Below are 22723 nucleotides of genomic sequence, written 5' to 3' on the forward strand. Positions count from 1 at the left end.
AGAGTTTTTGGGCGATGGCCCTTCGTTTCATAAGTATGCTCATGGATGAATGTACCATAGTAATGAACAAAATAAAATGGTGTTATGATCGCTTTCATGAGCGATGTGCTCTTGTTAGCCGTGTGAGGCTGAGCATGTGGATGGGCAGGCCAAGTTTTCATTTGCGTACCCCGCGGGAACCACGAGGCTCAATTCCTCGAAAGGAGGTATGACTGAATTATGAGCCTAAGAAAGATAAACCTGCTTCGCCATGTTCACAGACGGTTCACCTTGGAGAGGGTGGATGGTACAACCCTGAGTGACTTGTCATTACTACGATACTTGTTTGACAGGAGCTGTAGCGTCCTTTGACCTCCAGTCACCCGGAGTTAGGGAGGTTGAGGTGATCTTTCAAGATACCTCACTACTGCAGTAGAATGAATTGCAATCCTTACCTATGCGAGAGTTTCTCTCAGTTGCGTGCTGCTCGCATGAGGTTTACTCGGTCTGTAGCATCCCCGGTTACCACATTAGAAATTGAATAACAGACGCGGCGTGCATGTCTCACATAATACAAGGTTCTTTCGCGTACCCGAAGGAGTAATAAGAAGAACTTAAAGACTAACCAATCACAACTGACGTACGGTAGTTGTTGCTTCACTTGTTCACTGTTTCAACACTTGTTCTGTTTCTTCACTTTTCCTTAGCTGTTTATATTTTGTGGTTGCTCAGTTCCTTTACCTACTTTACTTTGTTAGTACTTGTCACACGTGCACTTACCTGACACAGACACATATATCTGCTATTTCATGTTATTACTTCATGTTTTTCCTTATAGAGATTAGATATATATATTGTTATTGATTCTTCACCACCTCGCAAGAGGATTGACCCCGTTTTATGGGGATGTAGGTGATGAATAGGTACGGTGCAGATGCGACGACACACGGTGGAGGCTTGGAGACCCACATTTAGCTGCTGATTCTGCAACTGTTGGTTTTGGGTTTTGAGGAGATGTTTTTCCTATATTTTTGACAGACTTGTAGTATTTTATCCCCCTTTTGTAACTTTTAAACTAATGGTTGTATGCCACTTTAACACTGGAGATTATACTTGTTTTGTATAATTTGTGTATGCTTTACTTACCTATGGCCCGCTCAGGCTTGCGGCCTTGTTACCCTTTTCCCTCCTTGCTTTCCGTTGTTTTCGTAAAACCATTCCAAAAAAAAAATCAGTATTTTTCAAGGTTTTTCCAAGGTTTGGGGTTTGGGGCGCCACACTTACAATATATAAGCCAATACATGATCTCAGATAAAAGCATAATCATATACCCTCATTCATCTACTCACTGTATTCTAAAGGTACGCGTGTCCAATCTGGTCTCATTCTGGGATCTATACCTATCCACTAGTTCACTTTCTAAATCATGATATAATAAAAATAAGCCAGAGTTCTAATTCGAAACTACATGGGCAGAATTTATCAGTCGATATAAATTCTATAATGCTCAAAATATAATGTTTTTTATAGTAGATACATAAATGTGTTAGCTAACTATGAAAAGAAACCTAAATAAATTATCATTTCGTATCAAACAGAAATAAATATTTTACCTAAACTAGTTTTATGTTCACAAAACAGACCTATCCAGTTTGGCTTTACTGAAGAACCCTTCGCCCAAGAATTTACAGAATGAGATAAATTCTATAAGTTTTACTGTAGCTAGATGGGTATTTTTGACACAATCTTTCATATAAATCTGGTATAAACTGCATCCCATCTATGAATTAAAATTCACATACTACAACCTTTTCATCATCTTGGATAGACTAATTTTCAGAAATTTTAGGTTTCTGAACAAATCTTTTATAGTTTTTAATTCATAAACTGTAATGAATTTGTATATCAATTTTTTGCCATGTTTTCATCAATATGTAAACCAACATTAATAAAAATATTGGATATAAATATGAAGTAGATTGGAAGAAATAAAATCAACAAAATTGTATAGTCATTACAAAAATTTTGTTAAGATAAAAATTATGTTCTGACTTGCAGATGTCGTATCTCTCAATCCGTCCTTCAAACAAACAAATTTTTTTGGGGACTTCCTCTACATGTCTAAAATATATCTCTAAAATTTAACAATTTTTTAATTTATGGTTTGTGACAACCATTCATTCTTTTTCAAACTGGTCAAAATAAAATTTCAGGACAAAATGCATTTTTAACATGTACATAATTAATTATGTAATTTTTAAAAAGTAAAGCACCATAAACATTACACATGTATATACACTTCCTAGCATGAAGAAACTACAAAGATCAGATTCACAATACGAATAACATGCAAGATTCAATACACTTTAATAAGAATAACTAGTTTTCACAAAATGACATATCTGTATACCGAAAATGATTCTTTTACAACAATGGTTTTGGATTTTAAATCATGTGTATACTTATAATAACAGTTACAATATGAATCTAAATCTCTACATGTTGTTCATATATGAATATTATGATACAACATAATTTCAAAGTAGCATAACATAATTTTCTAAAAAAAAATATTAAAAAACTCAAAACTGATTTTCATATAAATAAGACTTTTAAACATTAACTCAAATTTCTAAATTCAATATCAGATTTAACATGAGTTTAATCGATTTAATACAATCTATATAGAATTATAAATCCAAGCCATCCAAACCATTTTTATAAAAAAGATAGTTTATATTCTCCAAAACATATTTTCACCAAAAATTATTTTGGAGCTTTAATCTGTCATGACTAATGTCATATCAATCATATGTAGTATACATGGCTGATATGAGCATATCAATACACATATATAAATCTTCCATAATATGTCTATGCATATTGACCCTATGCATATATGTGGTTAGTGTGTGCCCCTACATCAAAAGCCAAAAAACCAAGGAAGAAGACTGAAAACCAAACCCACAAAGTGGTTCTCCTCTTTCTCTAAGTTGCACCACCACTGAAGGTTTAGAAAAACTATCTTAAGACCTCTAAGCTCCTTCAATGAAAGTATGGAAGAGGGAGAAGAAAAGAGAAATGAGAGAGAAAGTAGGGTAAGAGAGAGAAAATAGGAAGACTCAATAAGGGGTGTGTGTGTGTAGAGGCCCCCCCTTTTTAAGGAGTCCTCAAGGGGTTTCCAACCTCAATAGGTAAGTCTGAAATCCCCTTCCCAAACCTTTAATTCCCTATTTGAATTTTTTCTAAAAATACTAGGCTACTTGGCTTATTAATTCATTAAGGAAAGCTTTGAAATATCTAAGCCCATAATCTTGTTTTGAATTTAAAAAGCTTTTAGATTTCTTTTGACCTTTCCTTTAGTCTCATGTATATACCTTAGCCAACTTGAAGTGGCCAACAAGGGAAGGCGTCTCACCCTTGGAACAACATCTCCTTAATCAATAAAATTTTAATTTTATTTCCAAGTTTATTGGCAAATTAGCCAAACTTTTAATTTAAGAAACTTATTGGATTTTTTATTTTAATTCAAAGTAGGAGATTTTAAAAAATTAAAAAATAACCAAGCAGGGCATACGCAAGTAGGATGGACCCACATAGAGGGTCGCCTTTTCTTGAGATCCTACTTGTCTAATTAACTCTAGTTTAATTTTTTATTTTAGTTCCATTAAAATTTTTTAATTAAATTTCTGATTAACTTCTATATTGGATCCAAATCCAATTTAAATCTAAATTCATTTAAGTAACTCCACATCCAACCCAAATCTAAATTAATTTCTTAATTAGATTAAAATTCAAATCCCATACCCAAATTCACATGTAATTAAATCCATATTCAATCAAATTCTAAAAGCAAATTCATATTTAATTAAATTCAAATTCAAATTCAAATAGGATTCAAATTAAATCCCAAACAACTAGAGATTCAAACTCAAATGGAAATTCACTCTAAATGAAATAAAATTCTAAATTACATCCAAGGTTCAATTAGAATATTGTAGGTTCATTTTCATACCTGAGTATTAAAATTGTAATTATCTGAGTTAAGATCTAAAAAAGAATTAAAATAATGATTACATTTTTATTCCCTAGAAAATGCATCAAAAAATCTTGAGCCACTACAGGGCTCCGCGACCTGAGTCCTGACCCCAACCAGGTTGTTTCGCCTTTGCCGCTAACCCCACCTACCCCCTCTACGACTCTGCCCTTGACCCCACCCACCTAGGCACTGGGTGAATTAATTAAGAAATAACCCCACCTACCCCCTCTTATTCACTTATTAATTCAATTACTATTCACTTATTAAATACTTATTACTTGTTAGTAATAATTAACATATAATTTTTTAAAAGTTTTTTGAAAAACTTATGATAAAGATAAATTTGTGAAAGACAAAAAAATTATTAAATATGTTTTATGTTCCTTGTTTGTTGTGAATGGCTTTTACTTATTCTAATTATTTATAAAATATTTATGAAGTCTTTTACATATTTTTTGAAGGTCGTGCAACTGCGAAGCGTCATCTGTCGATTCTGACATTGAAAATATCAGTGCAGGAAGGAGAGCTGTTTCGGCTCCCCACATGAGCCGACACATACCGAACATCCAAAAGCCCACATAGCGGCAAGGGAACCAACAACAACAGCATGCTGTAGTGTGGCCTGCCAAACCGCATGTCCAAGCCCTCTGCCAAGTTGCACAAGGAACCTTGCAATTGAGTTGTTAGCATCGAGTAGGGACACAATTCCGCTGCGACAAAGGGAAAGCAAACACAGAGATCCAAGAAGCACAAGCCGTGCACACAACCATGTGCACGCTGGACATGTTGAGAAGTCGAGAACCCAAGCACCTCGTGGCAAATTAGCATCGCTCGCAGCCACGATGTCGTCGGGCCCCTCCCTGACATTCTAAGAGGGAGAGAGGGAAGACAAAGAGGAGAGGAGGAGAACAGAGGGAGTCAGAGAGGAGAGGAGGAGAGCTAAGGGATTTAGGGGCATGTCTGGGGAGGTCCGACGGAGCAGTCGGCAGCAACGTTGGGGTCTGACGGAGAGGTTCAGCTTCAGGAGGATTAGGGCAAAAAAAAAAATTCCCTAACCCTCCTCTTTGCAACCCTTTTCATCGGGGATTTTTTTTTAGTCTAAAAACTGGACAAAAATGACTCTGGGTGCGTTGACCATACCCAAGGTCAGGTTGACCACATCGGGTGCCACACCCGCGTTGTGTTGCATTGACGCAGGTGCGACACCTAGTTGGCCGAATCTCTGTGACATAGGTGACACCCAATTTGACAAGTCAACAATCAACTTATAATTTAACATGAAACTAATCCGACATGGTATCAAATTGATTTGCACAAATTGTATTTGTTGATAACTGTATCCAATACAATACTTTAAGACTAGACTTGGTAGCAAGCAAGGGGATTGACACTGTTATGATTATGATGAAGAAATGATGGCCAATTCATAGATGAGATATGCAAGCTTCTATTGCCAAGTAAAAGACCGCTTCAATAACTTTTAGCTTTTAGCTAATGTTGATGTTAAGCAATGCTTGGATCCAGCAAATGGTGTTTTATTGTATATGTGGGTGTTTATTTGAGTTGATGGTAAAGTTTTGTCAAGATGTTATACTTTTTGTCTTCTTCCATGCTTAGTTGTCAACCTGGGCGGCCAAGTCTGGGTGGTAGGGCCCTATATTGCCGCCTAGGTTTTTTTTTAAAGCCTATGCTTTTCATTTTTGATATTTTTTTTTGAAGTTTTTTTTTGAAGACATATCATTTGTTTTCTTCTTCGAGGAGGCGGAGAAGAAAAAGAAGAGGAAAGAGAAGACAATATACATGTTTCTTATTATGTTTTTTTATGTTTATTTATTTATTTATTTTGGGTACGACCTAGGCCTCCCCTTTTTAGGGACTCACTGCCTAGGCTCCGCCTAGCACCTATGACAACTAAGCTTCCATGCATATGCTTTGGTGAATATATAGTTATGTTGAGATGATGAAAGCCCTTAAACATATATGCAATATCTTCTCTAACAATTTGGTGGATGCCTTTTTCAAGATCCTTTTTTATTTTGTAAAACAGAGGAAAAAATTGTATTAAAACATATAGAAAAAAAGGTGTGACGAGATTGCTATTAATTGTTATCGTAATGAAAAAGGAAAAATAATACAAGTGGGTGCCTCTTATGGGCTCACAAGAACACAAGGACCTCTTTATTAGCGTGAGACTGGATTTGGGTCAGAATCTAGGACCCGTGTTAGATTATGATGGGACATGTTGTTTATTATATTTTCCTTGCCTTAAGCTCACTCCAACAAAAAAAGTGGCTTATTGTGTAACATTGTCCTTGCTTATTATCGTTCTCTGCACGTGATTTGTTGTGCGATATTGTCTTTTTTATTATCATCTGTACCCATGGTTTTATCGTTTGTACCCATGGTTTATTTGTTTCATACTTGTGGTTTATCATTTGGTATTATTTCTTTTTATTTATTCCTCATGGATCCAAATTCCTCTCAAGTGTTCATCTCTACCAATTTTCTTAGTCAATTGATCTATGAAAAACTCAATAATTCCAACTTTCTTACCTGGAAAAGGCAAATTATTCTATTTATTAGGAGTTAGGATCTTGTTGGTTACCTAGATGGATCAGTAGTTGCTCCATCTGAGTTTCTTGTGTAGGAAGTTAAAGATGACAAAGGGGTTGTCACCGCAACCAAAACAATTTAAGATGAAGGATCTTGCTTTGTTGAAATATTTTCTTGGTATAGAGGTTGATCAAAATGCTGATTCGTTCATCCTTACATATCATAAATACATGGTGGATCTCCTTAATAAAACAGGGATGAAGGAATGCAATCCGGCTGCAACAACTGTCCCTATTCACCAAAGATTGGGTGCTAGTAAAGGAAAATTATATCATGACCCAACAAAGTTTAGAAGTGTGGTTGGAATGCTACAATATCTTACATTTACTCATATGAACATTGTATTTGCTGTCAATCAGGTGTCGCAATTTATGCATCAACCTAGGCTGCCATTCAAGAAGGCTGTGAAAACAATCCTGAGATATTTAAAGAGAACTGTAGGAGATGGTTTGTTTTACACAAAAAGAATGGCAGATGAAGATATGATGGTCATAGCATATTTAGCTGTTGACTGAGCTGGTGATTCGATGAAAGATCTGTTTTTTGGATACTGTGTTTTTGTTGAAAGGAATCTTGTCTCATGAAGTAGTAGGAAGCAAAAGGTAGTAGCAAGGTCATAATATCGTTCCATGGCTGTTGTTACCACTCAAATGACTTGGATCAAATACATTTATGATTTGGTGGAAGTTGTTCCCAAATCACTATTATTATGTGATAATCAAGGGGCTATCAATATTTTGGTAAATTTTGTGCAGCATGGTAAGACAAAACATGTTGAAATTGATCAATATTTCATTCGTCAGAAAGTGGATGATCAAGAGATAGAGACAAGATATATGTGGATTGAAGAACAAGTAGCTGACTTATTTACCAAAGGCCTCACAAAGAACAAATTTTGATACTTAAGAAGCAATTTCTTCATGGTTGATAACCATGTGTAACTTGTGGGAGGCTATTAGCGTGAGGCTGGATCTGGGTCAGGATCCAGGACCCATGTTAGATTATATGGGATGTGTTGTTTATTATATTTTTCCTTGCCTTAAATGCCTTTCATTAGTATTCTTTGTATCATATGTAAATGGGGGTATTTTTGGTATGTAACTTATCCACTGGTCAATATAAAAGAAAAACAAGAGGCACAATTTCCCATATTGAGAATCATGCGTATTCAGCCCCCATATGCTGCTATTTTCTTTTCTCTTTGTAGGAAACTCAAAAACCCTAATTCTAACACTCTTATGGGTCAATTAAAAAACACAAGCACACAAGTCACTTAGGAGCCAAGAACACAAGTAAAAATATAGTATTTTATTAGGATCAAAATTTTTGAGAAAAGCATTAAACAAGAGCGGGGAGAGATCCCCTTTATATAGACAAGGGAGACCCAATAGTCATTAGGAGCTCCCAACAACTCTATTTGGTCTTTAACCAACTTGACCATATAAAACTTAAAAAATACAAAAAAGTAAAAGTAAAATAAAAAAAACTAATGTGCCCCTAATGGTCACGTCATATTACAAAGACTAGATTGACCAAAATACCCCTAATGAGTATTACCTATTATATTAACATAATATATATATATATATATATATATATATATATATATATATATATATATATATATATATATATATATATATATATATATATATATATATATTCATTATGGTGTGATAACTAAAAGTTTGTCAAGTAAGAAATGAAATCATGGTGAAGAAAGCGCTTTTGTGAAGAAATCAAACAATTGAAACTTCGATGCTACATAAGGTAGAATAATAGTCTTCTTAAGGTATTATTTATGAATATATTGTCAATCCATCTTGATATGCTTGGTCTGTTCATGAAATATGTGATTGTCGGCTATGCCAGATGGTGTTTTTATTGTCACAACATAACCTTTAGGGTGATTGCATATGCACCTCCATGTCCTCCAATAGTTTTCTCAACCACATGATTTCAGATGTCATGGTAGCCATGATATAATATTCAACTTTGGTTGATGATAAAGAGACCTTTTGATGCTTGCATTTTCAAGATACCAGTGAATCACCTATAAACATGCAAACACAAGTAGTTGAACGCCTATCATTAGGATCTCATCTCCAGTTAGAGTCATTATATGCAATTAATTTAAGTGGGGAGGAAGACAAAAAATTCCTTTAGAAATGTTATTTTGTAAATATTGAATAATGCACGTAACACTCATGTACACAATTGTTGGAGAATACTAAGACTAGCTTATTGTATGTAATGCATGAGAAATCTTAAGTTGAGTGATCATTAAATAAGGGCACAAAATTATCTGTCGATAAGAAATAGGGTCTTTCAAGGGTGTCACATCATCGATCTTCATCTTTGCGTTGATAACTTCAAGAGTATCTTTCTTTTTTTCGTCTGCTTGAATCCCTAAAAAATATCGAAACAAACCTAGATCTGTGAGTTCAAAATTTGTTTCAAAATATTTTTTGTACAACTAACTCCTTGTTTATCTTCTCTAGTAATTATCATATCATCAACATAAAAAGGAATAATAACACTTACATCAGATTGCAGACTATTTGTTTATAGGATGTTTGTGTTCTTTTGTCACATGCTTAATGCATTTCAAGATTGAAGCTTAAGCTTAGTCACATTGCATTTTTAATGCAATCTTTATATCAAACAAAGTTAAATTTTGGAGTATAATGTTATTATGATATTGTCGAGTTATAAATAAATTTTTATATTACGAAAAACATATTGTTTAGTTTCAACCAATGTTCTATGACACTTTGTAATTCTTTAATTTTGTTTTGCACTTGCTAGTATAGTTTATTAACATAATTTTTTTACAGTGCATTTGTGCCCACCCTAACTTAAATTTTTGAGTATGCCACTGACCACCTCCAATGAGTTCCACCGCACCTCCGTGCCCTCCCTGTGATCGACGAGGGGGCTCGTAACAAAGAACCCCTAATTTAGTTTTTGTCAGTTTTATTTTTTATAGTTTTCGTTGTTTTGCAGCCAACCGGCTCAATGGCATCATTACCACTTCGGACGAGCCACCACACTTCATTCCTGACAGTAAGAAGGCCTTCGGGCCATAGAGTTCAGTTTTTCTATTTTTTTATCTTGTTTTTATGTGTTTTTGAGATTTCATTTCTCGACAAATATGATAATTGAAATCACGAGATATTCTAAAACACATTTTAAAAAACACAACCATACTTACCTTCTTATGCCTACATGGCTAGTAGTACAAGGCATTTAAGATAATTGATTTGATAATTGACGGTGGGTTTATAATTTATGTTGGGAGCTGCAAGTTTAACCCATGTCGCTAGAAACATTAATGATGATGGGAAGGCTCACTGTGGCACTTTCTGCAATAGAACCTCATTTACAAGCCTTTCCAGGTTGGAATATGAAGGCCCACCGGGCGCAATAGCCTTTTGTGCACTCACCTTCCATTCCTTGGCTCTACTTCTCATCTCCTTCCCCTTCTCTCCTTCCATCATCTCCCTTACTTGTCTCTCAATCTCCCCCCTCTTCACGTTGCTATCAATTTCCATCCCTACCCCCCAGTTGGTGCAAGTATACCTACAGTTGGTAGTCTGTTCTGCAAAAAAAGGCCAACATAACATGGGCACCCCGCTGCTTATGCTCTCCAGTGCAGAATTCCATCCACTGTGAGTGAGGAAGACACCCACTGAAGGGTGGCTCAAGACCTCCTGCTGTGGACACCAACTAACCAGCAACCCTCTTTCTCTTGTCTCCAAAATGAACTCCTGTGGCAGTATGGCTGCCACACCCTTCACAAGGTCAGGCCTAATGACCCACAGAAATGGGTGCTTGCTGTTAGCTAGCCCCCAGGCAAACTCCACCAGTTGGTCGGCAGTCATCACCGTGATGCTTCCAAAGTTGACATAGACCACCGACCCTTCTTCCTGCTCATCCAGCCAGTCTAGGCAAGACTCCTCTTGTTTCCACAGGTTGGACTTGATGGCAGTGAGCCCATTCATGGGCACACTCTGGCTCAGTTTTAGCAGAGGGCCAACCGTGAACAGACGAGGGATTTGGAACCGAATGGCCTCGAGGACTTCGGGCTCAAGATCATCAAAGGTGTTGAGGATGAGTGCAGAGGCTTTGGTCACTGTATGTGCTTCGTTGTTGCTGTAGTTGAGCATGATGTTGTCCCTGTCAAGAGTCCTAATAAAACTGGGAATGTCCCTCAGGGTGACGCCTGACATCCCTGGTATCCAATCTATCTGGGTATGAAGGTACCCATTTGTCAACTGGCTCTCATCTGTGAAGAAGTTTAGAAGATTTGATGCAAAGTTGAAGGAAAGCATAGAATAATTAACTTAATTTGGTCTTTTGATAAAATTTAAAAAATCTAAAGGCAAGAAAGGCTAAAGTTCATTTTGTTTGGACCAGCCAGGTGACCAGTACAACATAAGTCCCCAATAACCAGCTATTTCAGGGTCGTGTTTGGATAGATACAGTTACTTATCCAGAAAAGCGGGATAACAAACAGATTATGCCACTCTTTTGGATGTGAAAGGTTGGAGCAGTGTACGGTGCCCTAACACAAAAAGCAAATACATATTTTATGGCAACCAAATAAGGAAACCAAAATGAAAATTAAAAAAAAAGAAAATTTGGAGATGAGAAATAGGAACCTAACAGAGAAAACTTACCAACCCTACCCAACAACAAACAACAACAACAACTACGCCTTCATCCCAAAACAATTGGGGTCGGCGATATGAACCAAAAAAGAAAATCATTCTGGGTCTTCCACATGAATCCTTCTCCTCCAATCATTTCTATCCAATGCCATGTCCTCGGTGAGGTTCAAAGCATTCATATCCTTTCCTATCACCTCCATTCATGTCTTTCTAGGCCTACCCCGACTTCTTTTAACTAATATATTTTTCCATTTCTCCCTCCTTCTAACTGGAGCATTATTAGGCCTTTGCCGAATATGTCCAAACTACCGTAAACGATTCTCTCTCATCTTATTTTCAATTGGTGCAACGCCTACCTTCTTACGTATATCTTCGTTTCGAATCTTATCTTTTATTGTATTTCCACACATCCATCTCAGCATACGCATCTCAGCTACACTCATTTTTTGAATATGATGTCTTGGCAGCCCAACATTTCGTACCATATAGTAAAGCGGGCCTAATAGTGGTCCTATAAAACTTTTCCTTCAACTGCAATAGCATTCTACGATCGCACAACACTCCAGTTGCATTTTTTTATTTCATCCACCCAACCTTTATCCTATGATTTACATCTCCATCAATTTCTCCATACTTTTGAATGATAGATCCCAAATATTTGAAACGATCATCCACCGGTATTTCTTGCTCACTAAGCTTCACTACACTCCCATCACTACTTCGTTGCTTACTAAACCAACATTCCATGTATTTTGTCTTACTCTTACTCAACTTAAAACCTCTTGCTTCCAATGTCTGTCTCCATAATTCTAACTTAGCATTAACCCCAGCTCTAGACTCATCAATCAAAACAATATCATCAGTAAACAACATACACCACGGTATATTTTCTTGAATTGATCTCGTAAGCTCATCCATCACTATAGCAAATATGAAAGGGCTTAAAGCAGATCCTTGATGTAACCCAACCGTTATAGTTAAATTGGTTGTTACCCCTCCACAAGTGTGGACATTGGTTACTACTCCTTTATACATATCTTTAATTATACTAATGTACTTGAGAGAAACACCTTTCTTCATCATTGTCCACCAAAGAATGTCCATATGTACTCTATCGTATGCCTTCTCCAAATAAATAAAAACCATAAGCAAATCTTTGTTTCTCTCTCTATTTCTCTCAATAAGTTGTCTAAGAAGATGTATAGCTTCCATAGTTGATCTTTCAGGTATAAAACCAAATTGATTCTCTGATTTCATGACAACCTTCCTCAACCTTGACTCAATCACCCTCTCCCAAAGTTTCATAGTATGACTCATGAGTTTTACACCACGATAGTTTGTGCAATCTTGTATATTACCTTTATTCTTATATAGAGGCACCAAAGTACTCTCTCTCCACTCATTAGGCATTTTATTTGTCCGTCAAATCTTGTTAAAAAGATTTATCAACCATTTTAAATCTTTCTCTCCCAAGCATTTTCAAGCCTCAATAGGTATACCATCTGGGCCAACTGCCTTTCTTGATTTCATTTTCTTCAAAGCCTTTGCAATTTCTTTCTTTTGAATTTTGCGCATGAAGTCACGATTCATCTCATGAAAAGGAATGGAGAAGTCTTCAAGATCCTGAGCATGACTTTCATTAAATAACTTATCAAAATAATCTTTCCATCTCTCCTTAATCTCCTCATCTTTGATTAAAACCCTTTGCGTTTCATCTTTGATACATCTAACCATACCCAGATCCTTCGATTTCTTATCTCTCATCTTTGCAAGCCTATAAATATCCTTCTCGCCCTCTTTGGTATCCAACTTGTCATAAACCTCTTTATATACCTTATCCCTCGCGTTCCGAACTGCTTTTTTAGCTTCCTTCTTTGCTATCATATACTTCTCCAAATCCTCATTATCACGACACTTACTTAGATTTCTATAACACTCTCTTTTAACCTTAATAGCTAATTTGACATCCTTATTTCACCACGATGTATCCTTACCTAGCGATGCACCGCCTTTAGACTCACCCAATACCTCCTTAGCCACCTTTCTCATGCCACCCGCTATCTTATTCCACATTGATTCTGAATCCTCTTCAAGACACCAATCAACTTCCTTAACTACCTGCTCTACAAACATTCCTTGTTTAGCTCATTTCAGTGCCCACCACTTAATTCTAGGATCTATCCTATGTCTATCCCTTTTACGACATTGTCTAATTCTAAGATCTAAAATCAAGACTCTATGTTGTGTAGCTACACTTTCTCCCGGTATAACCTTACAATCGATGCAACAACCCCTATCTCTCTTTCTAAGTAGGAAAAAGTTTATCCGACTCGTATTAACCCCACTTTTAAATGTTACTAGGTGAGACTCCCTCTTCCTAAACCAAGTGTTTGCTAAGATCATATCATAGGACAAAGCAAAATCTAAAATCCTTTCTCTACTTTCGTTTCTTTCTCCTATACCATAGCCTCCATGGATACTCTCAAATCCATCACTACTAATGCCTACATGCCCATTAAGGTCACCTCCGATGAAAAGTCTTTCTCCATAAGATATCCCTTGTACTACTTCATCTAAATCTTCCCAAAATTGATGCTTAATGGAATCATCTAAACCTACTTGAGGTGCATAAACACTAATAATATTAATAATATCCTACTAATAAATTTTTTGATGTTTTTTTTTTTAAATTCTGACTTTACATATATATTCAACATGATTGATTTACTAGAAATTGACACTTATCATGCATTTTGGATGAAAAAAAGTGGTTTTTAAAGCCTCAAAAAATTTATGAAAATTATCGACCGTTGATTTTTGAACCTCATAAAAACCTATAGTAATCAAATGATCCAAGCATCTATTTTTAATCATGCTGAACACATATGTATGGTCAGAACTTTGAAAAAAAAACACCGAAAATTGATAGTCCCAAGCAATCGGATACCATCTGGTAGGGTTGCTATTGGGTAGCTTTCCACTACCAACTTGGAGATTGCTATCAAAAGTAGTGTTTTCCTTGTCTTCTATGGATAGTGATCAGCAGCAGCAAACTTTACAATAAAAAGTACATGGTTTTGATTCATACCTTTAAGTGGTGTATATCCTCTCTCTATGAGATCAAGATAATGAAAGTAGGACCAGAATCCACAGGCACTAATGGTCCAGAATAAGACCACAGGTAGCCCAAGCTGCTCAGCTACCTTGTGGGTGAAACTCATGACCCCGTCAGAAACTATACAAGTAACAGGTGGTTTTTCAGGTGATTCATTGAGCTTCTGCACAAGATCAGTGAAAGGGGCCAAGAAATTCTTAGTGATGGATTCACAGAGTGCAGGGATATCCTGGGTTCGGTCAGGGTCCGAGGCCGGCAACCCGTCTGGGATGGACTTGAACATGAAGTCCTTCAAGCCCTTGACTGAGTCAGGGCCCCTTGACCTGATCAGTCACTCATGGTTGTACTCTGTGTTGACAAAGGTTATGTGGAAGCCTTTGCAGTGCAGAAGCTTAGCTAGTTGCATCATGGGGGTGATATGCCCTTGTGCAGGGTAAGGGATGCAAACTGCATGAGGCTTCTGTGTGTTTGCTGCTGACGCCATGTTTAAGTTATAGGAGCAGCAATACAGTTGGGGAGTTCTTGACAGGAGAAGAAAGGAGCTGAGAACTCGGTATTTATACACATGGTGGGGGTTGTTGGCGTATGCAGGAAACGTGGAGATAAGGGCACTGGCTCTGAATTTAGATTCCATCATTCATCACACCATCCAAAACTGCCTCGGCAAGGGTAAACTTTCAGCATGAAAACCAGTAAAAAGATTAGATGTAATACACAGAAATTGTGACAAGCCGTAACATAAATAGTTGATTTTTTCTTTATATCATCATCACTAAAATTTAACAATTAAATCAGTTGATGAAAAGGGGGGGAGAAAGATCTAGGAAGCAAGCTGTAGCCAAAGAAAGTATCTGTTGCTCTTGTCATGTGAGACATTTCATAAATTTAATCTGATTGACAAGACATAAAACTGTTGGAAGGTAGTTTTATAATTTTATCCTAAACTTATGTCACTTAGATTCTTTCAATCTGATTACAAGTCTTAGTGTTTGTAATATTTGAACTGTGCTTAAAAAAAAGGGTCATTTTGTCTTTTGTAAGGTATCTCAGAATCGAATAACAGGGTTTTTGTGGGGGACAATTCTTGCTGAACTAAGTTTCTCATATGATTTGATTTCTATATGCTATTTGGTACAGGAGGAAAGACCTTTAATTTTGAAAGTGTAATGTATTGGAGAATCATTTATAAACAATCGAACCATTATCTTCCCAGACAAAGTCAATATTTTGGAAAGTGTAGTGTATGGAGAACCATTGATATGAGGTGTTGGAAACCACACCCTTTATGAAGATTTGAGGCTATGACTTCTATGAGAATGGAACCTTGACTGCCCGTCTAGCAGTCAACGCCCCCACCCCCACTACGCCAACATTAATACATCTGTTTGTGTGTGGAGCTACCAAGTTATTTGGAGTAGGTCATTTGACCGGTTTTCATAATTTATGAGTAGCGTGAGTTAGTCCGGTATACAAGTACGGCAAAGGGAATCCATCGAGACCTATTTGACCCGGACTCGACCCCTACCAAACCTTATAGGGTGAGGGTTTGGTGATAAATAAGAAGGCCCCAATAAAATTGGGGCCGGACCCGAAGATCAGTCCAATTAATATATGGATCCAAGTGAACGGCATTTTATGATTTAAAGCACAAAAAATGCGAGGCTAAAAAAAACAAAGAAAATTTATGGTGTTTGGGTTGCCGCTCATCTCATGAGTGAACGGCATCCAAGGTGCCCTCCGGCAATGCTGGACCTGACACGGTCTCTTGCATTTCTCTTTTTTTGGTGCTTGTAATTAAACACCATGAAACTATGGGTGTCAACAGGTCGGGTATACCCAGATCCGGACCAAACCCTATAGGGTCAGAGTATGGTGACAAATAAGAAGACCCGAATAAGACTTGGGTCCAAACCTAAAGGTCTGATTATTACATTACATGGACCCACACATAGTTTGTGAAATTTTATACCAGACTCGGGCCCAACCCCGAGTTCTGATTAAGACTCATAAATTTTCAATGCAAAAATGATAAAAAAAATATTATTTTACTGGGTGTAGTCCAGGTTTAGTTCATGTAGTTCTTATCAGGTCTAGGTATAGTTTTTCTTATAGTAGACCCAACTAGACCTAGGTCCAAACCCAATACTATATATACCCAAAAATCTAGTTCAAGTCTGGTTTCACCCAAGTCCAAACCAAACCCTACCCGTTGACACCCCTAATTGAAACTTTGCTGAGATGAGAGGGATGATGGAAATATTCATATGAAAATGGAAGATGACGTACGCTTGAGATGTCAACTACATTTAAAAAAAAAGGCAAGTTAGGGTTAAGACTTATTATTCAATCTTATCACTGGGGTTTTGAACCTGCAATGTCCCACCACAGGAAGACTTGCACCGACAGCCGTTGCCTCGATCTTGGACAAAGCAGAACCGTAGGAAGCACATGTACTACGTGAGCCTGAAATCAATGAATATGGTGTACGCTTCAATGCCAGAAAACAGTTGAAATCATCAAATATCAACAGTTGTCAATTACATCTTTGTGTGTGAAGATGCAGTGAAAAAAACTGACTCATCTCCACCCTCAACGCCATTGTCTTCTCTCAAATCAGAGTTCCCAAACACTTGTAAGAATAGGTGGTATTAATTAATTACACACTCGTCAAATACCATCTCCGTCTCCCAAACAAAGAATGGTGGACCTGGTCGCTCGAATATAGGACACATTTAATCAATAATTGCACTTCTTTCAAGCATAATTTTAAGGGTAATCTCAAAATCTAAGTATGATATGTTTTCACATATTATGGGTTATTTCTCGCATAGTTGTTTGAATTTTTTTATCATTCATTTTTAAGTATGAAGTTTTACACGCGTGTTATGAGTTATTTCTTGCATATTCATGTGGTCTTTTCATCATTATATAAACCTTGGTTCTTTTCACATATAATATGGGTTTAGCCATTATATCATGAGATTTTACATACATTAATTGAAATTTTCCTTTATGATATATCTCTATCACGATGATGCTTATAATTTATGTTGATTTTTCATAATGATCTTTTCATATACTTATTTTATATAACTATATGAGTCTCTCATCATATCTAAATTTCTATCATAACACTTAATGTGCAATATCATGTGTACAATTTTTATTTGGAATGAGCCGATCACTATCTTTCACTTCTATTTGGTTTGCACAATCTTTCAAGGCTCACCAAGAAAACACTTGATGAGCTTTGAATTCGATAAAAAATTTGGATGGACAAACACTATTTCTCTGCTATATATAAATAACAACCCAACGCAAAAAATAAAAAATAAAAAATAAAAGAGTTGAAGGAAAAAAAAGTGAGAGAATGCTCATATGTTTTATTCATTTAATTGATCTTTAATAATAGAATAAAGGCAAACTTGTTAAACAATCTCCATCATTCAAGACACACTCTTTGATATAAGGTATATTGTTTGATTTCAATGGCCTCAACGAACAACTCATTTATATGAGACAAATGCAAATGCAATTGAGAAACCATCTAAGTCAACCTAGCCTATATAAGCCCATAAGATTTTTTCTCATTCTTCAATATGGGACTAAATTGTTTGGCTTGTGTAAGTCTCAAAAGCTATTTTACCTAAGTTTCTAAATTGATAAATATGAAATGGATATGCTTAAAAACAAACAGAAATCTAATGAAATCTAATAAACTATGCATTAATTAATGAAAACAATAAGGAAAATAGTAAACAGCAAAACAAAATTGATTTCTATATTAAAACACATGTAATAAACATAACTAAGTAAAAAAAATAAATAAAAACAGGGAATCCATGGCTGGAATTTGATTTTACCTTAAAAAACATGGATTTGACCCATTTAACGGGTAAATCGCATGTTTTAATGGTTAAGAACATGAAAAATCACGCTATAATCGACTCTATTGGATTAGAATCCCTGGAAAAACATCAAAACAGAGTTAGATCATCTTCTTGAACCTTTCTTGAGGTTCTTGGACTTGAATCCAAGGTTTAATCCATGGAATAGATGGAGCCAATGATTAAAATTGATTTAAACCATTAAAAACATTAAGTAAAAAGCTAAAAATTAAAAAAATAATTACCTTGAGGTTGCTGCAATGGAGAAAGGGCTGGAGAGGAGAGAGAAGCTCCAAGAATTGCTAAAGAGGTGAATGGAAAAATCGAACCCCTATGGGTCTCAATTTATAGAATTTTTTTAGGTTTTAAAAATTGACAATTTTGAAATTTTTGGACTCTCTAAGGAGGGGAGATTTTTGGGTGGAGTTACCTAACTACCCCTAGCCTAAATTATCCTAATTAGTTCCTAATTAACCCATAACTAAACCTAAGAATCCCTCAAATGTGGCGCCACTTAGCGCTTTTCCACATTTGGGTTTTTAAAGTTTTAAAAACCTCTAAAAACACTAGTTTAAAAACCAAACTTTTTAAAAAAATGAGTTTTCAAAATAGATTTTGACTCTTCTAAACTTCTAAAACTAACCAAGACACTGACTAAGCCTAGACTAACCCCGATCTTTCTCAAATGTGATGCCACCCCGAGTGGGCCCTACTTGAGTTTTAAAAAAAATGATTTTAAAACTTGAAATTGAGAGAATTTTCAAAAGTAAACTTGAAATTAAAAGTTTTGAAATGGCATAGAGTTCCAACTGGGTTAGAACTCCTCTGGATGTGGCGTCAACTGAGTGGGCCACACCAGGTTTTGAGAAATTTGAAATAAACACTGAAAATAACTTTGAAAAGTGGTTAACATCAATAATTAAAATTCAAAATCTTTGAAAATAGAGTCTCAAGCGAACTGGAACTCCGGGTTAGAGTCCTGGATTTTTAGGACTCTTGAGATTTTGGGTTTTAAAAGACAAATGATGGAATTTCTGAAAAGATGATGAAACGAATCAGAAAATACAATCAGGGTTAGACTCCTAACTCGATCAGAACTTTGAAATAGAGTCCTGAATTAACTAGACTCTGCAAAATGACCTAATTTTTGAAAACAAATGGAAATAAATGAAAAATGGAAGTAACAACTGACTTCAAAACAGACTTCTGACTGGACTAGAACTCTGGGACAAAGTCCTGATCGGACTGAAACTCTAGATTTTTTTGGTATTTTCTGAAAATAGACGAAAGAACTTGTAAAAACAATGTAAACAATAACAAGTATTGAAATAGAACAGAGTTCTGATTCAACTGAGACTCTGAGGACAGAACCCTGATTAAACTAGGACTCTCAGAGTTTTGGATTTTCTGAGAAAACAAATGAGAGAATTTTGAAAAACAGTTAAAAACAGGATGAAATTGAAGTTTTGGTTCAGAGTCCTGATCTGATTAGGACTCTAAGAAAGAGTTCTGATTCGATCAGAACTCTAAGAATTTTGGTTTTCTGAGAAGCCAATGATGAAATTTGGGCAAAGATTTTGAAAACCAGTGAAAATGATGTATAAAAATCAATTTTGGATAAAGTCTTGATTCGATCAGGACTTTGAGGGTAGAGTCCTGATTTGATCAGGACTCTGGGATAAAACCTCAGAATTTTGAAATTCTTTGATAAAAGTGTAACAGTTTTGATAGATGGAAAGATTTTTGAAAGATTCTTTCAAAATTGAAATCAGGATCAGAGTCCTGATCCAACTAGGACTCCCTGAACAGAGTCCTGTTTTGACTAAAACTCTGAGTTTCTGCCTCATTTTGAAAGATTTGGTTAAAAATAGGTAAAAATAGTGACAAAATACAGAGTCCTAGTCTGATTGGAGCTCTGAAGAAGAGTTCTAATCTGACTGGGATTCTTGAAGAAGAGTCCTAATCCAACTAGGACTCTGAGATTTTGGCTAAAACAGAAGATTTTGAAAGGTTTTCTCCGAAAATAGGTAAAAAAGTAGTGAAAAGTAGAGTTCTGATCCGACTGGACTCTGGAAAAAGAGTCCTGATCCAACTAGGACTTTAAAATTTTTGGAGATTTTTGACAAGTAAAGGAATCCAGAAGCGACACCACCTAAACGGGTCTCATCTGAGAATTGAAATCGGTTGAAAATTGAGTTTAAAACAAATCCAGATTGTTTTCTGAGAAAACAATTCAAAATATAAGGTTCTGGGGTTGGCAAATGACAGAATGCTGATTAAAAACCCAAGTTTTAACAATTGATTTTGAAAGAAAAGTTTAAAAACCCGAATCTGGATTGAATATTTTAAAAATAGGAGTGCTGGATCTCGAAAATGAGATGTAATGACATGCAATGCCATGCAATGCGATGAAATAGTTTGCCAAATGCATGTAATGATATGCAATGACACATGAAATATATAAACACTGGATAAGGGTGAAAATTTGAGGTGTTTACAGATGCCCCTCTTTGCTAGTAAGCCGGTTGTAAGCCGAGCTTAGTGACAAAGAAAACACACCAAATTTGAACTATATATAAAAAAAATGCCCCAGTTAGGAGAATCTGACCAGGTATGAAGGAATTAACTCTGACGATGATCATGATAGGTATGGGATGGAGAATAAAGAAGAAAGAATCACCTCATCGAAATGAGGCTCAGGCTTAGCCGTTAACCTGGATGGGACGAGAAACGAAATACCTCATGGAAAAATGAGGTTTAGGTTTAACCCTTAACCTGAAAGGGGACGATACCTCGTGGAAAAACAAGGTTCAGGCTTAACCCTTAACCTGAAAGGGGACGATACCTCGTAGAAAAATGAGGTTCAGGCTTAACCCTTAACCTAAAAGGGGACGATATCTTGTGGAAAAACAAGGTCCAGGCTTAACCCTTAACCTGAAAGGGGACGATACCTCGTGGAAAAATGAGGTTCAGGCTTAACCCTTAACCTGAAAGGGGGCGATAAACGGAATCCTCAAATGAAGAAACTATGATGGGACCTTCGAATTTTGCACAATAAATCCGAGAGGAGTTTGCAAAAGGAAGAAAGGGGGTTCCCTAAAGCTTGAAAAAGGATTGATCTTGGGCGTCTCATCGCTGAGACTGAATGGCTTTTAAGACAAATAACCTTTTTGCAAAAAATTCAGGTTTAACCCTTAACCTGAACGGGAATTGTCTATGGTGGGACAGTGGGGAGCACAGAAAAGTGTGTGAATTTGAGAGCCCAGGCACTCAAATTAAAACAAGAAGGGAAGGATCTTGGACAACTCCCATCATCCGATCCTAAAAGGGATAACAACAATTCCTGGATACATCAAAATAGAAATCAAATTCTCACTTCATATCAGGATAACTTGAAAAGATTGACAATAAGATAAAAATTGTAGTTAATTCAAGAATGATAAGCACATATATTTATAAAAAACATCCCCTACAAAGAGGACAACAAAGTGAATAATAAAATACCACACTAAAAGACCAAACCGAGAGCTATAAAAACTTTGGATATTTACAAACAACCTCAAAGCAAATTTCAAAACAATCTGCAAAGATTTTAAATATCATTTTGAAACTAATTTTTACTACAACTCCCGATGGAAAGTGAAAACAACATTTCCTAACTATTAGTTGTCTAAATTGCTGAAAACATGAAATCTTTGAGAGCTTGAGTATAGGATTGGGTCTTTTATTGGAATCTATGATGCTATGAAAATAATTTTACCTAAATACGAAGATCTTCACTTATTATCGTTTCAAGATTTGATATATTAGATGAGATTTCATCCATCATCATCTTATCTTAATTATTTGAGATTATTTTTGTTGTAGGTAAAATTTATGTATATGGATTATAGACTTTTTCCATGGATGTAGGCATTTGGTTGAACCATATATATTTAGTGTTTTTCTCAATTTTTTCTTCTTAATTTCTATGATTATTATTATATTCAACAATTTTTTATTTTTAACATAGCATGAAAGCAGGGATGCGATCCCAATTTACCAACTTGAAGGTTTCATGCTTCACTTCACTATTACCTTATCATGGTTGGAACATTTATACATTCAATTATTTACATCAATTATAATATTTATTTTAAAGTTTTCAAGTTGGGAGTTCTCTTTGTTCACCCTCCAAATTGAGAAGGCATGTTGGAATCTATGACAACATGAAAATGAATCTACCTAAATTTGAAGGAAGATCTTCAATAATACTCTTTCTAAGATTTGATAGATTTAAAGGAGTAAATGAGATTTCATCCATCACCATCCTATCTTGATTATTTAAGATTATTTCTCATATTTGTTGTAGATAAATGTTTTTTAGTTGGATCATACACTTCTATAAATATGTGAGTTGAGTGTGAATAAAATGAAA

The 22723-nt window shown here is 35.8% G+C and overlaps 1 pseudogene; it reads right to left on the reverse strand.

Annotated features, from left to right (window-relative positions):
- Positions 1-9979: 9979 nt before the first annotated feature.
- On the reverse strand, positions 9980-14903 carry LOC149816336 (UDP-glycosyltransferase 85A8-like; annotated as a pseudogene).
- Between the last annotated feature and the right edge of the window lie 7820 nt (positions 14904-22723).

The sequence above is a fragment of the Nuphar pumila genome, chromosome 14 (assembly GCF_984573655.1).
Source record: "Nuphar pumila chromosome 14, dmNupPumi1.hap1.1, whole genome shotgun sequence".
NCBI classification, from domain to species: Eukaryota; Viridiplantae; Streptophyta; class Magnoliopsida; order Nymphaeales; family Nymphaeaceae; genus Nuphar; species Nuphar pumila.